This window comes from Panthera onca, chromosome C2, assembly GCF_046562875.1.
Source record: "Panthera onca isolate mPanOnc1 chromosome C2, mPanOnc1 haplotype 2, whole genome shotgun sequence".
Lineage (NCBI taxonomy): Eukaryota > Metazoa > Chordata > Mammalia > Carnivora > Felidae > Panthera > Panthera onca.
In genome coordinates this window covers 59240291-59261835 of record NC_138347.1, presented here as the reverse complement: position 1 = coordinate 59261835, position 21545 = coordinate 59240291, and the positions used below count along the sequence as shown (strand labels likewise).

Below are 21545 nucleotides of genomic sequence, written 5' to 3'. Positions count from 1 at the left end.
CTATTGATGGGAAATGTGAACCACTTACCTCCCTGGCTGCCCAGTCCATCTTTTCCAGCTTTCACTGGTTAGTATTTGCCTGGTATGCCATCGACTCTGTTTCTTCAACTTCTCTGTGACATTTTATTTTAGGTATACCTGTTACAAAGAGCTACAGCTTTTTAATAAAGCAGATATGGCTGCTTTTTATTAACTCTTTGAAAATTTTAACTTTTAAGACAAGAATTTAAACCATACACATTTGTTGTAGTTACTTACAAATTTGGTCATATTTCTACAATCTTATATGTCTTATTTAGTATGTTTTTTCCCCCTGCCTTGTTTTATTTTTTTCTCTTACTCTGCCTTGCTGGATTGGCTAATATTTTTCCTCTTTTCTTTCTTTTCCCTTTGTAGTTTAAAAGATAGCCATTGTAATCTACATCTATCAGTGGTTATGCTTTATTTCCAAACACCTAAAGACAGCTTTGTTTTTTTAAAAATTTTTATTAATGTTTATTTATTTATTTTTGAGAGAGAGAAAGACAGAGCACGAGCAGGGGAGGAGCAGAGAGAGAGGGAGACACAGAATCCAAAACAGGCTCCAGGCTCTGAGCTGTCAGCACAGAGCCCGACACGGGGCTTGAACTCACAAACCATGAGATCATGACCTAAGCCGAAGCCGGATGCTCAACCGACTGAGCCACCCAGGCACCCCAAGACAGTTTTATTGTAGTTTAATTGATATAACTATTTGTTACATTTTGCGCATATTTCAAGGGTACAATTTGTTACATTTTGACATAGTTTTACATTTGTGAGCCATCAGCACAGTCAAGATAATGAACTTGGGGCACCTGCATGGCTCAGTGGGCTGAGCATCCAACTTTGGCTCAGGTCATGATCTCACGGTTGGTGGGTTCGAGCCCCGTGTCTGGCTCTGTGATGACAGCTTAGAGCCTGGAGCCTTCGGATTCTGTGTCCCTCTCTCTCTCTCTGCCCCTCCCTGATCGCATTCTGTCTCTCTTTCAACAATAAATGAATATAAATAAATAAATAATTGTTTAAAAAGATAATTAACTTATCCATCACCCCCACATTTTCTTGTTTTTCTTTGTAATCCTACCCTCAAACTCTTGTTCTCCTTCAAGGAGCCACTGATCTGCTTTCTGTCATTATATATCAATTTACATTTCCTAGATTTTTATATAAATGTGATCATACAATATGTACTCCTTTTTGGGGAGGGGGGAATCTGGTTTCCTTTCCTGAACATAATGATTTAATATAAGGTCACACATTAAAGTTCATTATTTTTATTGCTAAATAGTATTTCATTTTGTGAATATACCACAGTTTGTTTATCCATTTACCTATTGATGGACACCTGGGTTGTTTCCAGTTTTAGGCTATTGCAAATAAAGCTGCAAACATTCCTATGCAAGTATTTTTGTGGACATGTGCTTCTATTTTCCTCAGTAAAAAGCTGTCAAAGGTTTAGCTGTATAATACAGCATGTGGATTTTTAACTTAAAGTAATTTTGCCAAACTTTTTGCTACGTGGTCATACTATTTTACTTTCCTCTCACCAATGTCCACATTTCCAGTTTTTCCCTATTTTTAGCAATTCATGGTATGGTCAGTATATTCTTTTTTTAAGTTTATGGGAGGGCAGAGAGAGAGGGAGAGAGAATCCCAAGCAGGCTCTGCACTGCCAGCATGGAGCCCAGAATAGGGCTCAAATTCACAAACAGTGAGATCAAGACCTGAGCTAAAAATCAAGAGTCAGATGCTTAACCAACTGAGCCATTCAGCACCCAGGTATGATCAGATTTTTTAGACATCACAGTAGATGTGTATTTCTCTCTAATGGTTTTATAAAAGTTTTATTATCAAAGTTATCAAAGACATACAATGTTATATTAATCTCTCATTATGGTTTTAATGTATATCTCTCTAAGACTAATGATGACTGTCTTATCATAAATTTATTTATCACTCATATATTTTCTTTGGTAAGTGCTGAAATGCTTTTCTCATTTAAAAAAATTCAGTAGTTTGTTTCTTCATTCTTTATTCAGAATTCTTTCTATTTTCTGAATACAAGTCCTTTCATTCTCTTTACAACATTCACTGTCTTTTGAAAAGATGGTTTTTGGTAGTTGTTGTTTGTTGTTTGTTTGTTTTTAAGAGAGGACTTTTTTTATTTGATGAATAATTTATCGACTTATTCCTTTACTTGACTATGCTTTTGGTTGCATCTAGGAATTTTTTCCTTTTATTATTTTTTAATATTTATTTATTTTTGAGAGTGAGAGAGAAAGAGCATGAGTGGGGAAGGGGCAGAGAGTGTGGGAGACACAGAATCCGGAGCAGGCTCCAGGGTCTGAGCTGTCAGCACAGAGCCTTGAACTCATGGACAGCGAGATCATGACCCGAGCCAAAGTCAGATGCTCAACTGATTGAGCCACCCAGGGGCCCCTAAGAATTTTTTTTTTCTAACACAAAGATTTCCTAGTGTTTTGTTATAGAACATTTCTAGAATTAGGTTATACATTTATATTTATAATCTATTTTGATGGAATTTTGTATCTGGTGGAGATATAGACCTAGGTTCTTTTTTTTTTTTTTTTTTTTTTGTACACTGATATTCATGTGCATATCCCAAAACCACTAAATTACCCTTTGTCTTTGTTGAAAATCATTTGCACTCATGTGTAAGAGTCTATTTATGGACTCTCTATGCTGTTTATTGAACCTTGTGTCTATTGTTGTGCCAATGTCACACTGTTTGTAGCTTTATAAGTCTTGAAATCAGTTAGCATTAGCTCTACGACTGTTCTTTTGCAAAGTTGCTTTGGCTATCCTAGGTACTTTGCATTTCCATATACATTTTAGACTTTGTCAATTTCTGCAAAGAACACTTTTTGGATTTTAACCGGATTATGTTGAAGTATATATCAGTTTGAGGAGAATTAATATCTTAGCGATAATGAGTCTTCCAATCCATGAGCGTCGTAGATCTCTCATTTATTTAGGCCTACTTTTATTTCTCTCTGCAATATTTTATACATTTCAGTGTATAGCTTTACACATCTTGCTGAGGCTTGTCCCTAAATACTACATTTCATACTTTTGGATGCTACTGTAAAAGATATTGTTATTTTTTATGTTTATTTTTGAGAGAGAGAACATGAGCAGAGGTGGGGCAGGGAGAGAGGGGGGCAGAGGACCTGAAGAGGGTTTCACACTGACAGCAGGGAGCCTGTTACAGGGCTCAAACTCAGGAACCGTGAGATCATGACCTGAGCTGAAGTCAGATGCTCAATGGACTGAGCCACCCAGGCGTGCCAAGGATATTATTTTTTAAATTTCAATTTCTAATTGTTCCTTAATATTATATTAAAATACAACTGAGTTTTGTATATTGACCTTATATATTCTGCAAACTAGATAATTATACTTAGTGGTTTGAATAGTTTTTTTGAAGATTCTTTCAGATTTACAATAGAGATGATCATGATGTATGTAAATTAAGACAGCTTCCTTTCTTCCTTTCCAATCTGTATGACTTTTATTTGTTTTCACTTATTGAATAATAACTGTTTATCTACTCATGAAATTTCTGACATCGAAATTTTCACAATAAAATTTCTGACATCAAAATTTTCGACACCGAGCAATTCTCCAATTGTCTGTACACACCAACTGGGTGATGTACGATTTCATTCAATTTTGACACTAATTATCCAGAATTAGCACAGACCCCACAGATACAGGCTCAGTGCCAAAAGACAGCCCTCTACTTCAGATGCCAGTTGCAAGTGGTGGGTCTCCAGGTTACTCACATTACTGTCCAACTTGGCTACAAATTGAGAGCTCCCATGAGACCCCTTCCCCCAGGTTTGATAATTTGCTATAATGGCAATAAACACTGGTTTATTATAAAAAATATTTAAAAAGATACAAAGAAATAGCCAGATGAAGATGTACATAGGTCAGATCTGAAAAGCTCTCAAGCATATGGGCTCTGTTGTCCCCACAGAGTTTTGGATGCATTCACCAAAGCAGAAGCCTTCTGAACGCTTTTGTTTAGGATTTTCATATAGTTTCCATTACGTAGGCATGATGATTAAATCATTGGCTCTGGAGGTCATGCGATAGGCCTGAAGTTGCCAACCCTTAGAAATGTGGTTGCTTCCCCTGAAACCAGCCACCATCCTGAAGCTATCCAGAGGCATGTCAAGTTCACCTCATTAGTATAAACTCAGGTATGGTTGAAAGGGGCTTGTTATGGAGGCATCTGGGTGGCTCAGTCAGCTAAGCATCCAACTCTCGGTTTCAGCTCACGGTTAGTGAGTTTAAGCCCCAAATCGGGCTCCATGTTGACAGTGCAGAGTCTGCTCAGGATTCTCTCTCTTTCACTCTCTTTCTGCCCCTCCCCTGCTAGCTCTTTCTGTCTCTCTCTTCAAAAATAAATAAATTAATTTAAAAAAAAATTTTTAAAGAAAGGGACTTGTTATGAATAACAAAAGGCACTCCTCTCATCTCTATCACTCAGGAAATTACAAGGATTTTAGGAGCTCTGTGCAAGCAATCAAATATATATTTCTTATTATAACCTTAGATCATGCTTACTTATTGCACTGGCTAAACCCTTTAGTGAAAGGCTCATTAGAAGTAATGGAAGTGGACATCCTGGTATTACTTCTAGTCTTAGGGGAAATCAAGCTGACTTTCACCATGAATACAATGTTGGCTGCTGGGTTCTGTTTGTTTTATAGGTGCTCTTTATTGGGTAGAAGAATGTTTCTTCTATTCCTACTTTCTCAGAGTTTTATTTTATTTTATTTTTTTAAATGTACATCCAAGTTAGTTAGCATATTGTGCAATAATGATTTCAGTAGAATCCAGTGATTCATCACCTACATATAACACCCAGTGCTCATCCCAACAAGTGTCCTCCTTAATGCCCCTTGTCCATTTAGCGCACGACCCCCCCAACCCAAAACCCCTCCAACAACCCTCAGTTTGTTCTCTGTATTTAAGAGGCTCTTATGTTTTGTCCGTCTTCCTGTTTTAATATTATTTTTGCCTCCCTTCCCTTATGTTCATCTGTTTTGTACCTTAAATTCCACATGAGTGAAGTCATATGATATTTGTCTTTCTCTGACTGACTAATTTCACTTAGCATAATACCCTCTAGTTCCATCCACGCAGTTGCAAATGGCAAGATTTCATTCTTTTTGATTGCCGAGTAATACTCCATTGTACATATATACCACATCTTCTTTACCCATTCATCCACCGATGGACATTTGGGCTCTTTCCACACTTTGGCTATTGTCAATAGCGCTGCTATAATCATTGGGGTGCATGTGCCCCTTTGAAACAGCACTCCTGTATCCTTTGGATAAATACCTAGTAGTGCAATTTCTGGGTCGTAGGTAGTTCTATTTTTAGTTTTTTGAGGAATCTCCACACTTTTCCCAAGTGGCTGCACCAGTTTCTATCCTACCATCAGTGCAAAAGTGTTCCTCGTTCTCCGAATCTGATTTGCCATCATCTGTTGTTTCCTGCATTGTTGATTTTAGCCGTTCTGACAGGTGTGAGGTGGTATCTCATTATGGTTTTGCTTTGTATTTCCATGATGATGAGTGATGTTGAGCATTTTTTTATGTGTCTGTTAGCCATCTGGATGCCTTCTGTGGGAAAATGTCTATTCGTGTCTTTTACACATTTCTTCACTGGATTATTTGGGTTTTGGGTGTTGAGTTTGATAAGTTCTTTATAGATTTTGGATCCTCAGCCTTTATCTGATATGTCATTTGCAAATGTCTTCTCATTCTGTCAGTTGCCTTTAGTTTTTCTGGTTGTTTCCTTTGCTATGCAGAAGCTTTTTTTATTTTGATGAGGTCCCAATACTTCATTTTTGCTTTTGTTTCCCTTGCCTCCAGAGACATGTTGAGTAAGAAGTTGCTGTGGCCGAGGTCAAAGAGCTTTTTGCCTGCTTTCTCCTTTAGGATTTTGATAGCTTCCTGTCTTATGTTTAGGTATTTCATCCATTTTGAGTTTATTTTTGTGTATGGTGTAAGGAAGTGATCCAGGTTCATGCTTCTGCATGTTGCTGTCCAGTTTTCCTAACACCATTTGCTGAAGAGACTGTCTTTATTCCATTGGATATTCTTTCCTGCTTTGCCAAAGATTAGTTGGCCATACGTTTGTGGGTCCATTTCTGGGTTTCCTATTCTGTTCCATTGATCTAAGTGTCTGTTTTTGTGCCAGTACCATACTGTCTTGATGATTACAGCATTGTAATGCATCTTCTAGCATTAGAAGTTCTAGCTACGTGAAAAATGTGTTCTAGCTCTGTGAAAAATGCTAGTGTTATTTTGATAGGGATTGCATTGAATATGTAGATTGCTTTGGGTAGTATCAACATTTTAACAATATTTGTTCTTCCTAACCATGAGCATGGAATGTTTTTCCATTTCTTTGTGTCATTCAATTTCCATCATAAATTTTCTATAGTTTTCAGTGTGTAGATATTTTGCCTCCTTGGTTAGGTTCATTCCTAGGTATTTTATGGGTTTTGGTGCAATTGTAAATGGAATCGATTCCTTGATTTCTCTTTCTGCTGCTTTATTATTAGTGTACAGAAATGCAACTGATCTGTGCATTAATTTTATATCCTGAGGCTTTGCTGAATTCATGGATCAATTCTGGCAGTTTTTTGGTGAAATCTTTTGGGCTTTATACCTAGAGTATCATATCATCTGCAAAGAGTGAATTTGACTTCCTCCTTGCCAATTTGGATGCCTTTTATTTCTTTCCATTGTCTAATTGCTGAGGCTAAGACTTCCAACACTATGTTGAATCACAGTGGTGAGAGTGGACATCTTGTTGTGTTCCTGGCCTTAGGGGGTAAGCTTTCATTTTCTCCCCATTGAGAGTGAGGTATTAGTGGTGGGTCTTTCGTATATGGCTTTTATGATCTTGAGGTATAATCCTTATAACTCTACTTTTTTGAGGGTTTTTTCAAGAAAGGATGCTGTATTTTGTCAAATGCTTTCTCTGCATCTATTGAGAGGATCATATGGTTCTTTCTTTTATTAACATGATGTATCACATTGATTTGTGGATAATGAACCAGCCCTGCATCCCGGGTATAAATCCCACTTGATCGTGGTGAATAATTATTTTAATGTATTCTTGGATCCAGTTGGCTAGTATTTTGTTGAGAATTTTTGTATTCATGTTCATCAGGGTCTCAGAGTTTTAAATAGGAATAGATGTTTGATTTTGTAAAAATATTTTTTGTGCCAATTGAGATGATCAGAATTTTCTTCTTTTTTAGCTTTTGACATGGTAATATTTTTTTCTGAATATTAAATTCAGCTGGAATTCTTGGTTAAAACCCACTTGGACATAATGTATCATCCTTAATATATATTGTTAGATTCTATTTACTACAATTTTCCTTAGAATTTTTGCATCTATGTTCGTGAGAGATACTGATCTGTAGTTCTCTAGTAATATTTTCCCTTGCTTTATGTGGTATCAGGGTCATGCTAGTGGTATTAAATGAGTTGGCACAGGGTTATGGACTGATGTTTGTGTCCTTTCGAAATTCAGTTCAACTCCCAATGTGATGCATCAGGAGGTCAGGGTTTTGAGTGGTAATTAAGTTTAGATGAGATTCTGAGGGTTCCATGATGTGAATAGTGTTCTTATTAAAAAAAAAAAAAGGAAGAGAGAGAACTCTCTCTCTATCACTAAGGACACAGTGAAAAGGTAGCTGTCTACAAGTCAGGAAGAGGCAATCTTACCAAGAACCAAATTGGCCAACATCTTGATGTTGGACCTCCCAGCCTCTACAACTGTGAGAAATAAATGTCTCTTGCTTAAGCCATCCAATCTATGGTATTTTGTAATTGTATCCTGAGCTGACTAAGATAGGATGTAATCCCTCTGTTTTCATCATTTTAGAAAAACTTGTGTATAATTGGGAATATTTTTTGAAATGCTTGGTTTAAGGGGGTTGTATGTGCTTAGAATTTTCTTTTGTGAAGCTTTTCATTTCCATTTAGTTCAAAATACTTAATAAACTTTTTTAGATTGCTTCTTGACCTGTGGATTATTTAGAAAAGTGTTATTCAGTTTCCAAATATTTGAGGATTTTCCAGATATATTTCCATAATTGATTTCTAATTTCACCTCTCTGTGGTCAGAGAACATATGGTGTATGAGTTGAGATATTTTAAATGTATTGAGACATGATATGTGACTCTAGTAGAGGACTAACTTCATAAATATTTCATACATACTTGAAAATAGTGCATATTCTGTTGTTTTTGGAGTGCTCAACAAACGTTAATGAGTTCGAGTTGATTGATAGTGTTTAAATCTTCTATGTACTTGTTGATTTTCTGTCAACTTCTATTGTTGAGGAGGTATAGTTTTGAAGGTCAGTTATAAAGGGCAAAAACTTTTAGGAATGTTATGTCTTCTTTATGAACTTACTCTTTTATTATTATGAAATAACGTTCTTTATTTCTTAATCTTCCAACACCAAGAAGATTTGGGTAAGGAGTCACATGGAAACCACCAGCAGACACAGCAACAAGCTGCAAGTTAAAGCACAAGCTTACCAACAGGCAACACTTCCTTCCCAAGCTGTTCTCCTGGTGGTTTGGAATAAATTAGTAAGGCAAGAGCAGACCCCCAAGAAGCTATGTAAGAGTAAGCAGTTGTGGCCATGCAATCTTGCCCAAAGTGCCAATGTTTTATAAGATTGAAAGTTTTTTTTTGATGGTGGGACACAACACAATGACATTCAGATAGATGAGAGGAAAGGCAGACTGTCTGTGACAATTTGAAATGAAGGATGGCTGCCATACTTGGCCACCCGGGGATGAATCAGGTTCAGGGTGACAGTGAGAACCGTATTGAGAAGCTTATGTATGGCAGGTAGAGTTGAATTCCTCACATGGTAGAATTTCATTTATATGGAGTTCAAAAACTGGCAAAGTGGTGATAGAAGTCAGAATTGTGTTTCTCTCTGGGGAAGGGATATTGACAGAGAAGGAACAGGAAGGAAACTTCTTAATAGTGAAATGGTCTTACCTTGGTTTTGTAGGCGATTATCTGAGTGTATACACATGTAAAAATTCATCAAGCTGTCCACTAAAGATTTGTGCATTTTACCAGGTGTAATTTATGCGTCCCAAAATACTACTTTCTAAATGAGTTGCTACAAAATTTATGTTGTCACTTCAGTACTCTGCAAGAACCAATGAATTGTAGGCGTTGGTTTTTTTTCTTTATCACTCAACAAAACTCAGCAATATTTCCTGTCAGTGGCTCCTCCGTGGCTGACCACTCCAAATGCATACTCTGGGGAGGATATCAGCTTTGAGGGTACTGATCTCTGTCAATACCGTGGTATCTGGTAAGTCTGATGCTGTGACATTTTTAGCAAAAAGTAAAGATATTTTCAGAAGTGATAAGGACGCTCTTTATCCACTCATAAAATGCTTTGCCTTGTGGCAGTGATAAATTTGTTTATTATCCAGCAAACCTTCTGATCTACCCTATGTCAATAGTGCACTGATTGGTTGTCCAGCTGAGTCCAGGGTAACACAGGGGGCCCTGGAATGGAGTGAAACTAAACTTGTGTGACAGGACAAATCCTCCAGTGTTTTGTTCTGTACCTTTATTGTCTCCTTGAATTCTTATTTTTTGATCCCTATGTTTATTAATGTGTGATTATTGTTGCTCCTTTGATATTTCTAATATTTCTAGCTCACAGGCTAAGAAGGAAACCCTAACTTTCTATTTGGGGTTTTAAAATTTTAAAATAGAGGCAAAAAGTATATGGGGAAATTCTGTTTCAGAAAATGAGCATCAGAGAACATAAGAATATAGTAATCATTATCTATTTGAAGTCAATGATTTCAAGCTCACATCAGAAGAAATGGAATCTTATCCCAAAGTGTGAACAGGTAGAACAAATGAGGGAAGTAGCTAAAATCAGAGCAGGCTTAAGCAGATGGAAGCAAACTTTTGAATCCACCCTGTCTTTCCTTGCAATCTTCCCAAAGAAGTTCCAAAACATTCTGAGCAACACTGGCTTCCATATTTCCATATATGTCTAGTTAAGGGTGAAGGTAGCCACGCACTGAAGAAAAAGTTCTCAGACACTTAGACTGAGAAGACATACAAGGTTGTCTCTGCCAGCGAGAACAGCAGCAGCAGACTGCACATAGTTTTTATTTAGATAGAAGTATCAAAGAATATCAAAGCAAGGAAAGAGAGCACAAAGGGTCTTTAGACATTAGCCAGACATACATCTGGTGGCTACACGAAGGCATGAAGGGAGTGCTTGTGGTTTCAAGGAATGTCAGGGAGGTACAGCAGGTGTTGTATCTAAAGTATCCTTTAGGGGATCATGGGGCTCTGTCCTCATAGTGCTATCTCATTCGACAGCCTTGAGACCAGAACATAGCTGATGTTTCAGCAATTACCTCATTCACCCTTCAGGACTTACAAATACACTCTCTAAAAATAACTCACCATCTACCCCCTTTTATCTTTTTATTAGCAGGAAAAGGCGTTGTCACAGAAGTGGTGAGCATCTGGGTATTGGTGAAGAATACCTTGGATGACTTGTTACGGGAGCAAAGAGACACCATCATGTTGATAACTGCAACGAGAAACAAGATGATTAGCAATATTATAATAGTGTTAAACCAGGAGTGTAGATTGAACGAGGAGAACCAGTTTTTTGGGTTGATCCAGTTAGAAATATCATTGAGAGGGGTGCCTGAGTGACTTCGGCTTAGGTCATGATCTCGTGGTCTGTGAGTTTGAGCCCCGCGTTGGGCTCTGTGCTGACAGTTCAGAGCCTGGAGCCTGCTTCGGATTCTGTGTCTCCCTCTCTCTCTGCCCCTCCCCCACTCATGCTCTGTCTCTCTCTCTCTCTGCCAAAAATAACTGAACATTAAAAAAATTTTTTAAAAAGAGAAATATTATTGAGACTGTTAATTGTGGCATATTGGCTTTTTTCATTGAAGCTCTTGTAACTGTTTTGCAATCTGATTTTTAAGTTTTTAATGGAGATGTTCAAGGGTGAGTCGAATGCCTGATCAAGAGGTCTATGTATTTGATTCCAGGACTCATTGTAGTAAGTGGGAGTGATACAGTAGGTTGTGAAACCTGAGTCACATACAAGTTGTGATTGGGTTCATAATGCCTGTTGATGTTCTCCTAGCTGGACACCTAGGCTGCTAATGCCTGAGGTTGGGCAAGGATTTGCTGATCAGTTCTTACTTGTTTTTCTAAATCTAAAGTAGTATTTTGCATATATTGATTTATTTGGTGTGTGGTCTGTAAGAAGGTGGCTACTGTAGCTGCTGTTGCTACAAGTGCTGTAATGGGTAAAATAGCTGCCAAGAAAATGCCTAGAAGCCTTTTGGCTTCTCATTCTTTCTTTTAATGCAAGGACAAGCTGTTGCAATGGGGACCCCCTTGCCAGGGCTGATTTAATTAGACTGGCAACCTGAGCTGTGCCTTTCATTTGGCTGTATAGACAAAAGTTGTATGTAAATGTGATATGTTTGTAGTAGAGCAACAGGAGGTTGCCCATGTTTTGTTTCCTATGAAAATAGTGTGTGTCTCACTAAGATTTAGACCTATAGATGCAAGTAAGAAAACATATGGCCTTATGGTACATATAAGAGTAGTATTGATTTTACCGGTATAGGACCAGTTAAATTTGCTGTGTATAAGTGTCACAGGACCATGTCTAAATTTTCTTTGAATAAATGGTAGGCCAACCCTCCAAGAAAAAGTTTTAATAGAGGTATAGGCATTAGTGGAGTATCTAAGTATCAGACTCACAAATCCAGGATTCCATATGGGTTTAGAGGTATCATAATGGAAAGGAAGTGACCAATTTCAGATATGTCCTTCCCAAGTTTTATTACTTGTTATCACCATCAGTTCATGGGGTCCCCAGTCTTTAAGGATTGTATTGTTCAATAGGGATATTTGGGTAAAATTACGAGAACGGCAGAGGTCCCATGAGAAGCCATCATAGGACCCCATCTCTAGCCAGGGTCTTGTACATACTGGCATTAGAGGTTTTGGTTGTTGTTTTCCCTCAGTTAGGTTTCCTCCTATTCCTATCGTGAGAACAAAATGTTGATATTTGATAGTACTTACCTGAGATTCATCTTCTGGTGTTTTAAGTATGCTGTTCGTATACCATCGTTTGTGAAGAGGGACACAGCGACTTTGGTTAGTATTTTGAGTATTAGGATTATAAAATAAACATAAAGGGATGCCCAAGTGAGAAAAATCCCAATCTATTGGGAGCCTATGGGCTGGAGAGTTAGATGAATCATCAGCGTTAATGGGAACCCAGTATCCTATGGTAATAGAGGACTCATTAGATGAGATAGGAATTTCAGGATCTTCCCAAGAGATTAAATCAAACATAGGAGGGCTAAGAAGATGAGCCCAGCAGGTAAAAGTAGAGTGTGGGTGAGTGGAAGCAACAGGTAAAGAATTCAGACACATTAGCAGGAGTATTACTTTAGCTGAGTTGGCAATTAGGCAAGAGATGACGGATGGGAACGTATTTTCAGGGATCACAGGCGTGCCTGTGTTGATTAGAACCTCTTTAGGCTGTGAGGTTAATTTTTTAACATACCTCAGGAGATGTCTCAGTTGGCTGAATGATCAATTTTCCTCTTCTTTGGATTTGACATCCCGCTGGGAGGGGTCATTGTCATCAGTTTGAAGTTTAGTATTGGATTCCTGAGTCCCTCGTGGTTTTATTAACCGAGTAGGTACCCAGAAAGGGCCCTGAGGAGAAAGCACAGCAGCACAACCTCTCTCCCAGGTTAACAATTGTATCGGACCTTTCCAGATTGGCCCATCTATACCATACTTTGGGTTTTGGGAGTTCCTGTTCCATTTGAAAATGAGCATTGCAGAGAGAAAATTTCTGCCTAATTGTAAATGATTTAATGGGAATAGGGCTTTCATTAATTTGGCCCTAGGGGTGGTATTTTCCCCTTTTTGTTTTAATAAAAATAATTTTAGGAGGCCATTTGCAAGTTTTAGGATGGCTTGATTTTGTGGGTTATAAGGAATTTTAGTGGAATGGTATTTATTTTATTGTAAGAAGAGTTGTAATTGTTGTGAGGTGTAAGCTGGGGTATTATTAGTTTTGATCTTTTTAGGTATATCCATCATTGCAAAACATTTTAATAAACGAGAAATAACATGTGAGGTGTGTTTTTCTCTTTGGGCAGAAGCCCATATATATTTTGAAAAAGTGTCTATAAGACACATGTACCCACTGAGTTTTACCAAAAGATGATATGTGTGTAAAATTCACTTGCCAAAATTGATTGGCTGTCAGGCCCTGAGGACTTACTCCATGGGGCAAATAGGAGAGAATTGTTGATATTTTGGGCAGGAACGAATGACATTTTTTGTCTGAGAGGAATAGAAAATTGTTTGGATAGAGAGTGTGTATTTTGGTGATAAAAGGAATTAGAAGTGACATTGTTTAGTTACCTGGGAAGGTTGTTGCGAATTTTTAAGTAAGGTATTAAGCTAAGGTTTTTAAGGGGCTTTATTGGCTTTATGTTTTATAAAGTTAACTTCAGTTTTTTTAAATTGTTTGGTTATATTTGAGTTTATGTATATCATTTTTAAATATGACATTTTAGTTAAAGCCTTGGTAAAATAATGAGTATTTTTAATGGTATTTTATTATAAGGAAAACAGATTCTTATTGGATTTATGTAAACAATTGTACTTGTCATGAAAGAAAGAACATTTATTGAGAGTTTTTGAATTTTAGAAGGTTTAAGTAAAGAGAAAAGTTAAATGTTTTAATTTGTATATAAATGAATATTTTATTATACTTTTATAATATCATAGATATCTTAAGATAATTTTTTTAATTTGGAAGAGCAAACATTAGAGAACAAGCAATATTTTTAACAAGAGTTATAAAAATTATAATCTTATTTTATTTATAAATGTTATTAATGTTATTATTTTTGTTTAGTTTAAATGTAGTTTTTTCATTTTGTAAATTTTTATTTATTTGTTTTATGATTTTAAAAATGCCAAATACCTGTATTTGTCTTAAAAGTTTTTTTATAAATTTTTTTGAAGATGAAACATATTTTTTAAGAGTATCAGAACAATAATTATAACTGACAAGAGATTTAAAAATGGACATGGTTAATAATGTGATATGAGAGTTTATTATGATGTAATTGACAAGGAAATTTAGTTATTTTTGTAACATATAACATTTTGATAATCAGAATATTAAGTGATGACTTTGTATTAAAATATCTAAACATTTTACAATTTTATATATATGTTTGAGCAGTCATAGTATTTACCTAAGTAATACCACCTAAGGTTTATTACTATTTGTTTGACAGGGTTTTTTAAGTAACATATTAAATAAAAAGGCCCAATTGTTAAAAAATATTTTATTTACAATTTAAATTTTGGGGAGTTTGTTAAAATTATAGACAGTTATGAAGCATATCCTAAATTATATTATATTATTTATTATATATATAATATTATTATATAAAATTAAATCAAGTTATATTATATTAAAATATATTATATATTATATTAAAATTATTATAAATTTTAATATTTAAAAAATGTTTATTTATTTTTGAGAGAGAGGGAGACAGAATGAGAGTGGGTTAGGGGCAGAGAGAGAGGGAGACACAGAATCGGAAGCAGGCTCCAGGCTCCGAGCTGTCAGCACAGAGCCTGACGTGGGGCTTGAAATCACGAGCTGTGAGATTATGACCTGAGCCGAAGTCAGATGTTCAACCAACTGAGCCACCCAGGCGCCCCTTAAATTATTATAAATTATAATTATTTATTTAATCAAGGTGGCAATAAGAGATTTTAAAGGCAAATATGTAGGTTTATATAGTTATTAGCAAAACCTGGCTTTTTTAACATTGAGAAGTTTTGACTAAGTAATCAAAGACCTGATTGATAAAGACAAAACAAAAAGCTTTGGCTTCTTCTTTCTTTGTTTTTTTTTGGCAGACAGAAAAGACAAAAGACCTATGTTTACAATTTTTTTTTTCCCCTCAAGAGCAGGTCCATAATCCAAGAAAACTGTTTTTTGAATAGAGAGAAAAGTAGAATTTTAATCTTTTATCGGTGTATTTTAACAATCTGTTTATTTTAACCTTACTCTGTCCTAACCACACATAAAATTTTTTTTCAAAGATTTCCCTTTGTGAACCTTTTATAACTTTCCTTTGCATTTAGATTTTGTCCTAAGCCATTTTTTTCCAAACAACCAGTCTCATTTAGGACAAAATTATTATTATTTTTTTACCTTTAACAAAAATGTATTCCCATTCTTTATATCTTTTTTTAATATATCTCCTACTTTTGTACATACAGAGTTACTTTTTTTATTTTCATCAGTTTTAATTATAGTTAGAATTTTAACTCTTAAAAACTTTAGTCTCCAGTGAAAATTAAGTAGTAATTAACTGTGAACTGTCTGCTATATCAGAATTTTTTAATGTTTATTTATTTTTGGAGAGAGAGAGAGTGTGAGCAGGAGAGGGGCAGAGAGAGAGGGAGACACAGAATCCAAAGCAGGCTCCAGGCTTTGAGCTGTCAGCACAGAGCCCAAAGGGGGCTCAAACCCATGAGCCATGTGATTATGACCTGAGCCAAAATAGGATGCTTAAACGACTGAGCCACCCAGGCACCCCTGTTATATCAGAAATTTTAAGGTGGCAAATTTATGAATTAATTAAGCATAAAGTATGTTTTTTTTGACATATTTAAATATCCTTAGTTTTTTTGTAATAAGAAGCCAAAAGCACAAGCCTGCTTTTAGTAAGCAATTCTTTAGCATTCCATTTGATTTGGAAATGGCCTAAATGTCCAATGAATTTAATTTTAATTTATTATCCAGACAAAACTTTAAAGTTTTAGGTTACCAAAACTTGAAAGCTATCTTAACAATTACCCATGAAAACTTTTGAGACAGAAGTAGCCATTATTTTAAGTTGTCTTTTTGTTAACAAATTGCAACAGACATAACATGAGCTTATTTGACCTTTAGTAAACTTAGGTAGAAAAGTTTTATATTTGATGTTGATAATTTTAAAGACACGTTTATCTTGATTAAACCAATAAACTTAAAATTATTTTAAATACCAAATATATTTTGCCTGGGTCCATTTAAAAGTTAAGAAATTTGTTCACCATTGTCAATTTCTACCTAGGGTATCAGTGAGGAAATCTGAAGTGGGCAATGTAAGTCTAAGGGGGTGCTCTTTGCTCCTTGACAGTGAGGGGAGGAGGAGGAGCTGAGCCAGGGACATGGAAAACACTGGCTGCACCGAAAGTGGTACAGAAATGGGAGGAGGGGGAAGGGAAAGCAGAAGAGGTGAGGTACAGCCAGGAAGGCTGCTGGTGGATAAAAGCCCAGAGGACAGAGAAAGAGGTCTCCCAGTTTTAAAGCCTGTCAGTTTGGACAGATGAAGAGACAGCAGATTTTTTTTTTTCCCACCAACAAGTGGAAATGGGCAGTCCTTGTCGGTCAGAGAAGACTGAATTTCCCTGAAACAAAAGGAATTTCGACAGCTGCTTTGGAATGTTCCTTAAGTCTCCTTCCCGAGGTAGACTGACCAGAGACAGTTGGTCCTAATCGTCATAGTCATTAACTCAGGAAGTGAATGAGGGAGAAGCCACACATACAGCTAGAGTAACCGGAGTCTATTAGGAAGGAGGAACAGTGAGAGCAAAAGAAACCTGAAGACAAAGGATTCTGCACGCCTGATTGGAACAGAAAAGATTAGGGATGTTTTTCTAGTCTCCTTGTGGACATTAAGTGCCAGTAGTTCCTACCTGAATGCACAGATGTCCTTTTCTGTTTTTGGGCTTGAGAGGTGAGGTACACAGCCTGGAGCCAGTAGATTCTCTTGGTCCCTTTCAGGCGCCACTTGTTGCTGCACTCTGAAGAAAAAATTCTCAGATACTTAGGCTGAGCGTATGTGCAGTGCTCTCTCTGCCAGCAAGAACAGCAGCAGCCGCAGCAGACTGCACACAGTTTTTATTTAGATAGAAGTATCAAAGAACATCAAAGCAAGGAAGGAGAGCACAAAGGGTCTTTAGACATTAGCCAGACATACATCTGGTGGCTACATGAAGGCATGAAGGGAGTGCTTATGGTTTCAAGGAATGTCAGGGAGGTACAGCAAGTGTTGTATCTAAAGTATCCTTTAGGGGATCATGGGGCTCTGTCCTCATAGTGCTATCTCATTCGACATCCTTGAGACCAGAACATAGCTGATGTTTCACCAATTACCTCATTAACCCTTCAGGACTTACAAATACACTCTGTAAACATAACTCCACACTGAAGAAAACCAGCTCTTAAGAGATAGAAAGATGGGAACCTAAGGCCAGGAAAAGATGAAAGAAATTGGGAGGGAGGGAGGAACATTTGGGAAGAATTCAAAACACAGTGAATAGCAGATTTGACTCATGAAAGCACTAGAGAATTATTTAGATGTGGCAGGAAACAGATGGCAGCAAAAAGATGTAATTGAAAAGAGTGATTAACCTATTCATGTAATTGACTCCATTACATATTTGAAGGAGAAAAACTGTAAGATTGCAATATGTATTTGATAAAATTAAACATCCATGTAGTATAAAAAGGTTTTGTTTGGTTTTGTTTTGTTTTGTTTTGTGTGTTTTAAGACTTAATTTTTTTCAGTGCAGTTTTATTTTACAGCAAAATTGAGAGGAAGGGGCAGAGATTTCCCATATACCTCACCTCCTAACCCCACCCAGGCACAGCTTCTATTTCATTATCAACATCCCCTCCAGAGTGTTACATTTGTTACAAGTGATGAACCTACCCTGACACATAATCATCACCCCAAGGCCATAGTTTACATAGGGTTCATTTCTCGGTCTTGGGCATTCTATAAGTTTGAACAAAAGTACAATGGCCTGTATCCATTACTATAGTACCATACAGAGTAGTTTAACAGCTCTAAAAGTCCTCTGTGTTCTGTGTATTTATCCTCCCTCCCCTCTAAACCATGGCAACTGCTCATCTTTTTAGAGCCTCCACAGTTTCTGCCTTTTAATGAATATTTTATAGTTGGAATTATATGGTATGTAGCCTTTTCATAGGCTTTTTTTCACTTAGTAATAGGTATTTCAGTTTCCTCTTTGTCTTTTCATGGCTCTATAGGTCATTCTTTTTAGCACTGAACAATATTCTGTCATCTGCATAATCCTAATTTATTAAAGTCATTTACCTACTGAAGAGCATCTTGGTTGCTTCCAAGTGTTGGCAACTAAGAATAAAGTTGTTATTAACATCTGTGTGGGGGACTTTGTGGAGACGTAATTTTCAACCTAACTGGGTAAATACCAACGAGTGCTTTTGCTGGATCGTTTTGTAAGAGTATGTTCAGTTTTTTAAGAACTTGTCAAACTGTATTCCAAAGTTGCTGTAGCATTTTGCATTCCCACCAGCAATCAGTGAGTCTATGTTGCTTCCTATACTTGCCAGCATTTGGTATTATTAGTGGTGTAGATTTTGGCCATTCCTTGTGAATTACTGTCACTCATTTCACTTCTATATAAATATACTCTATCCAATTAAACATATATAAATATATTTATATAGTTACATATTAAATATCTATATACTATATACAACATAAATATATATTCAAAGAATATATTATTGCTCTTATTATTTTGAATAAAATGTCTGTTGGATCAATTAAGAAAAAGAAAGAGAAAGCTTTTATTTTACATTCTCTTATTCATTCTCCAATTGTCTTTCTTCATTAATGTAGTTCTGAATTTCTGACTTATATTATTTCCTTCTCCTTGAAGGACTCTTAACATTTCTTACAAGGCAGGTCTACTGGAAGCAACTTCCCCCAATTTTTGTTTGTTTGAGAAAGTCTTTTATTTCCCTTTCACTTTTGAAGGGTAACTTTGTAGGATACAGAATTCTAGGGTAGTGGGTTTTTTTATTAACATTTTTAATATTTTATTTCATTCTCTCTTTGCATGGTTTCTTAGGAGAAGTTGGATATAATTCTCATCTTTATTTTTCTATGAGGTGTTTTATTTCTCTGGAGTTTTCTCAGATTTTTTTTATCTTTGATTTTCTATAGTTTGAATATGATATGCCAGGTCAAGTTTATTTCCCTCAGATTTTTTCTTGTTTTGTATTTTCCCAGCTTCCTGGAACTTTATTTAGTATCTTATAGTAACTTGGAGAAACTCTAAGTCATTGTTTCAAAAATTTCCTCTATTTTTTTTCTCTCATTCTTCTTTCTTTTGATTTTTCTATTACACATGTTTTACACATTTTGGTAGTTGTCCCACAGTCCTTGGATACCTGTTGTGTTTTTTTTTTTTTAATTGTTTATTCTTTTTTTCAGTTTTGGAGGTTTCTATTGATATATTCTCTAGCTTAGAGATTCCTTCCTCAGCCATATCCAGACTATTAATAAGGTCATCAAAGACATTCTTCATTTCTGTTAATGTTTTTGATTTAATTTTGCCAATTTTGCCTCATGTATTTTGAAGCTGTTACTAGGTATAGAGCCATATCTTGTTTCATTGTACCATTGTTTTACTTTATTGTACCTTGAAGGTATCATGGTTTTTACAAGTTGAAGGTATGCCAAACGTGCATTGAGTACATCTATCAGCACCATTTTTCCAACAGCATTTGCTCACTTTGCATCTCTGTGTCACATTTTGGTAATTCTTGAAATATTTGAAGCTTTGTCATTACATTATATTTGTTGTGGTGATCTGTGATCAGTGATCTCTGATGTTATTATGTAATTGTTTTGTGGTGTCACTAACCATGTCCATATGAGATGGTGGATGTAAGTGATACGTGTGTGTGTTTGTGTTGGCTCTACCCCCATCTCTGTGTTCCTCCCATCAGGCCTCCCTCTTCCCTGAGACACAACAATATTGATATTAGGCCGATTAATAACCTCCCAGTGACCTCTAAGTGTTCAAGTGAAAGGAGGAGTTGCATATTTCTCACTTGAAATCAAAACTTAGAAATGATTCGTAAGTTTAGCGAGGAAGGCATGTTGAAAGCTGAGACAGGTCAAAAGCTAGGCCTCTTGTGCCAGCAGTTAGCCAAGTTGTGAGTGTGAAGGAATAATTCCTGAAGGAAACAAAAGTGTTACTCTCGTGAACACACTAATGATAAGGAAGTGAAATTATTGCTGATAAGGAGAAAGTTTCAGTGATCTAGAAAGAAGACCAAAGAGCTACAGCATTTCCTGAAGCCAAAGCCTAATGCAGAGCAAGGCCCTAACTCTCCTTGATTCTATGGAGGCTGAGGGATTTCAGGAAGCTGCAGAAGAAAAGTTGAAAGCTGGCAGAGAGGGTGGTTCAAGAGGTTTAAGAAAAGCAACTCTCTCCATAACAAAAGTGCATAGTGAGGCAACAAATGCAGATGTAGATGCTGCAGTGAGTTATCTGGAAGATCTAGCTAAGGTAATACATAAAGTGACTAAGCTAAAGAACAGATTTTTAACACAACGAAACTGTCTTATATTGGAAACTGTCCTTTAGGACTTTCTGAAATTCTCCCTTTCTCGTATCCTGTATGTTTGTTTTTTGCTATAGTTTTCCAGTTTTAATAAGCAGTGAATCAATGAGTAAATTGAACTCTTTTGTATTCTCCTAATCTGCCTAGTTATTTTTGGAGGAGTGGGGTGTGGGGGAAGCATATATTTCTTGTTTGTGTTTTAATTCTCCTTTTATTTCTTTAAACATCCTCACCACATTTATTTTATGCCTGGTGTTTCATGATTCTACTATCTCAAGTTCTGAATCTTATTCTTCTCTCTAGGAATAACAGAGGGCAGCCAATAAAGAGAATATTTTCTGAATTTATGGTGGCTTGTTTTTTCCTATGTTTTGTAATCTTGGAATGTGAGCCCAAAATTGTGTGGCTTTGAGTATGAGAATTGGTTTGAATATAAAAACCTGGTGAAGGACAATGATTTTCCATTATGGCAAATAATCTGGGTCTTTACTCAATGCTATGGACTGAATGTGTCCTCCAAAACTCCTGTGTCAAAGCCCAATCTCCAATGGGATGTCATTTGGAGAAGGAGGCTTTGGGAAGTAACTTTGTCATGAGGATAGAGCTCTCAGATTAGTACCTTTATAAGAAGAGACCCAAGAGAGCCTGCTTTTTCTCTTTCTCTCTCCCTCTGCCACTCCATGTGAGAATACAGTGAGAAGACAGCTGTCTACAAGCCAGGAAGTGGGCTTTCATTGGACATCATGTCTGTTAGTACTTTGATCTTAGACTTCCAGCTTCTAGAACTGTGAGATAAAGTGTTTGTTATTACACCACTCTTTGGTATTTTTGTTGCGGGAAGCAAAACTGATGTAAGACACCCATTTATCCTTGATCTGGCCATATAAGGCAAACCATACCGTCTTTGGCT

The 21545-nt window shown here is 36.4% G+C and overlaps 1 long non-coding RNA gene across 1 annotated transcript in view; it reads right to left on the bottom strand.

Moving 5' to 3' along the window:
- Positions 1-5021: 5021 nt before the first annotated feature.
- Positions 5022-21545, bottom strand: part of LOC144617414 (uncharacterized) — a 30171-nt gene continuing 13647 nt past the window's right edge. The window contains exons 2-3 of the long non-coding RNA XR_013557908.1: positions 16924-17031; positions 5022-10684 (exon numbers count right to left, since the gene is read on the bottom strand). This is a non-coding gene — a long non-coding RNA (uncharacterized LOC144617414). The remainder of the gene's footprint in view (positions 10685-16923; positions 17032-21545) is intronic.